The sequence below is a fragment of the Suricata suricatta genome, chromosome 8 (assembly GCF_006229205.1).
Source record: "Suricata suricatta isolate VVHF042 chromosome 8, meerkat_22Aug2017_6uvM2_HiC, whole genome shotgun sequence".
NCBI classification, from domain to species: domain Eukaryota; kingdom Metazoa; phylum Chordata; class Mammalia; order Carnivora; family Herpestidae; genus Suricata; species Suricata suricatta.
Window position 1 is genome coordinate 78,260,863 of NC_043707.1, and position 4,343 is coordinate 78,265,205.

The window sequence follows — 4,343 nt, forward strand, 5'->3', positions numbered from 1 at the left end:
GCTTATGGGCAAGTAATAAATTATATCATGTATCTTGAATGTATCATAGATAAGCTGCTATATTACAATTGCCACTTCAGATAGCTGTGAAATTAGGTGATTAACTAGTTGGTACCTAACCTTCTAATTTCTGTTTAAGTCTAATTACATGAAATAGAAGTGGGGGTTTTGATTTTTTACTTTGCTTTTCTGTTTGGAGTATCATTGAAACTACTGTATTGTAAATGATGGAAAATAATTGCATATGTTAAAAAAATAAATTGTATAAAAAAATAAAATAAAGTTTTTAATTCAAAATGTTTAGGTAGCCAGTCAACAGTTACTGAATGGCATACTAGACTTGGGACATTCTTAAAGGTGTGTATTACCACACAGAGAAGAATTACAACTCCAGATAATAATCTACAATATTGACTCCCACAAAAGTATGTTTTATCAGTTGGTGATTTGGGACTCATAAGACTTGAGGAAACAACCAGAAGCAATTAGTAGCTGTTAGGTCTTTAATCCATCTTGCTGAGAAATTTATCAAGCTATGAATATAGACTTTATTTATTCATTCATTCACTTGTCTAGTTCCACCAAAACACATGCCTGTGGCTTAAAGGGGGCTATTTTAATTAAGATGGTTAAATAAAAATGCAAATTTAGAAATAACAATGAAGACTGGGAAAAATAAAAATAAAAGAGTAGGATATCATTACCAGGAAAGCTTAAACATGCAACTTATCAGCATTATAGAATTGTTATATTTGAGCCACAAAGTTGGACCTAAGCTTTTTTGTAAAACAACATATAAGGGAAGAAACAGTCATATCATTGTTAGAGACAAAGCAGGAAGGGCAAAATACCAGTTATTTGAAGTGGGGAGGGGAAGGGTGAGGAGAGAATTGTTCTAGCACATGAATGAGAGATACCATATTGGAATACACGTAAGAAGACATGACATGTAATATGCAATGGTGAATAAGAACACTGGAGTCATAAACTTCTGGACTTGAAAATCAGTCTCCTACTTAACCCCTAAAAGCTTCAGGGTTCTCATTCATTAATAGGGATCAAAAAAATACCTACCTAATAGTATTATTGTAAAGAGTAAATTATGTAATACATGCAAAGTAATTGAACATGGATACCAATATCAGCCTTAAAGGGTTGTTGTGCAGAGGCCTCTGGGTGGCTCAGTCAGTTAAGTGTCCTACTTCAGCTCAGCTCACAGTTCCTGAGTAGGAGCCCTACATAGGGCTCTGTGCTGACAACGCAGAGCCTAGAGCCTGCTTCAGATTCTATTTGTCTTTCTCTCTCTCCTCATCCCCCATTCACATTCTGTCTCTCTCTTTCAAAAATAAATAAACATTAAAACATTTTTTTAAAAAAATTGCTGTACAAAGTGAGGCACGATGTGCAAAGCAATGCACCATTGAGAGGCCCAGCAATAGGCACATCACCAAGAGATTCATGCAATATTGTCCGTTATTAATATTCACTAGCAACTTATATCTAAAATAAGAGTCTTACATGGGAGCCTATCTGGAAGCTTACATTTATAGATATGGGTACTGTTTTGCATAAATAACAATGGAATCGAATTAATGTGATAATTTCCAAAATATATTGCCAACTTTACCATAAATCATAATAATATCTAATATTTATTGAGTGCCTACTATTAAGCCAAATATTGTTCCCTGTAACTTTATCTCTGAATCCTCACTGCAAACCTAGAAGGTAAATACTATTCTGTTCTTCATCATATAGATTAAAAAACTGAAGTTCCAAGAGTCTAAGTAGCTTGCCTAACCAACCCAGCAAGTAAGTAATTGATATCTCTAGTTCCCTCCAAATTTGATTAAACTAATGTCAACCTTGTATTAATAACAGACTGGAAAGTTAAATTTAAGGACATCTAATGTAACTGAAGGGGTAGGGGGAGGGAGAGAAGGGGGTGATGGTCATGGAAGGGGGCATTTGTGGGGAAAAGCACTGGGTGTTATATGGAAACCAATTTGACAATAAACTATTTAAAAAATAAATAAATAAATTGGAGAGTTTAATCTGTTTATATTTAGTGTAATTATTGATAAGAGAGGAGTTATGTCTTTGATTTTGCTATTTTTGACATGTCATGTCTTTTTTGTTATTCTATTCCTCAATTATTGGCATTTTGTGTTAAATAAATATTTCCTAATGTGCAAAAATAAATAAAGATATGGAAACAAGGCTCAGAAAAGACTGGGGACTTGCCTATGGTCCTCAGGTTATTTTTGGCAAAACTAACATAAAAAGCTATCCTCTCTGAGGGGGAGAATGGTAGGATGACACCAATAACTCTCTATGGCTGAAAGAGCTGTGGCTGATGGATATACTCACGTTTATGATGAACATGGTTCCAATACAGCTCTGCTGCAGCAACACTTGACATTCAGAACAATTCAGTGAAAAGAATTCATTAAAATTAATGATTGACTAAATCTGATGGTTCTGTTGTAGTGGCTCATTCGACCACCGCATTATGCAGAGCCAATGTCATTTTCCCCAGGAACTCTATAATGAAGTGCAGCCTTGATCATCAGAAGCACAGTAAGAGGGGTCTGTTTTGCTACTTTGTCTTGATACCCTACTTTGCAACTAACAAGATAAGATCTCATTACATGAAAGCAGCCTATGTATTTCTCTCAGTCATTCCCAGACATCTAATAATGGTTCTTGTAGAGTATCACACACTTTGAAAATTCTTGACATTCTCTACTTTCATAAGTAAACTTTAGTTTGTCACCAGCATACTTGGACTTTTCAAAGTAATTAACATTTGGTGCACTCTCTTTAGGCCCCAAAACTTTGTTAAATATTTTATATATATTAATACACTAACGTATTTTATATTCTCAAAACAGTACTAAAGGCAGGTACTCTTATTATCCCAACTTTTACAGATGAGAAAACTAAGGCACAAAAAGGGTAAATAACAATCGATGGTCTCAGTTAGTAAATAGTGGGCTGAGAGTCAAACTCACACAATAATGATCCAGATCCCACATCTTTAATCCAATCCTGCTGACTGATCCCACAGCAAAAATGTCAAAAGACAGGGAAACATATTATTATTGTCATTCTGTTCTATCAAAACAAAAAAGATCAAATCAAAATGGTATAGTCCCTACACCATTTATTGTAGCAGATCAGCAGAACACCTCTCTATGAAGCTATATTCCACAATGATTAAGAGCACAGGTCTTAGCACCAATGTTCCTGGTTCAACTCCAGCTTCATTATGTATTAATTGTGACCTTAAGCAAGTGACTTAATCTCTCTGTACAGTGATTTTCTTAACTGCAAATTGATATAATAACACAAGTGCTAATATTCCCCAGCATGCACCAGTATGGGAGATTTGGTTTTTAAAAATACTAAAATATGGGGCACCTAGGTGGCTAAGTCAGTTGCGCATCTTTATCTTGATTTTGGTTCAGATCATGGTCCCAAGGTCACGGGATTGAGCCCCGCATGAGGCTCTGCATAGAGCATTGGGTCTACCTAAGATTCTCTCTCTCTCTCTGTCTCTCTCTGTCTCTCTCTCTCTCTCTCTCTCTCTCTGTCTCTTTCTGCCCCTCTTCCCTGCTCATGCCCTCTCTAAAATAATAAAATAAAATAAAATAAAATAATAAAGTACTTAAAATGCTTTCATGCCAGTAGCTAACTAACTAGCTAATCAAGCACCCCAGTGCCCATATGCATGCAACCTCCATCCAGGCCCCACCCCTTCTTTTCCCTCTCTATACCCCATAACACTGAATTTTAAAATAGAAAATTAGCACCTTGAAGAGCAGGGGCCTGGCCACCCTGCTCAAGCTCTGTGACCTAAATCCATTATAATGGGCCAGAACTCATCCCTTACATGTTGTTAAATGCTTTGCATATAACTTCTGCCTACCTATATAAGGCTGTTGAAAGGAGCATATAAATTTCACACTTATTGTAGTAAGTGCTTAATGAATTTATTTATTTATTATTACTCTGATTGAAAATATTATGAAATATGAAGCAACAACCACATGCACCACTTGAAAAAAATTACCCCTAGATATTTCCCTAGTTGTTAGGTAGCATCAATTCTTAATGCCATTTGAAAGACCAAGCAAGTGCTTCTCAGACTAGTGAAAATCAAGCAGTGAAAAGAATTCCTTTGAAAAAAGATTAACTATAAACACGTATGCTTATTAATATTAATAATACAAAACAAATAGCTGTTCGTAGAATTATAAATTTGAAGGTGTTAACAATACAAGTGATCTGCTATGTATAAATATAGCAATAATATTTCTCCCAGTGTAGAACATGAGTTC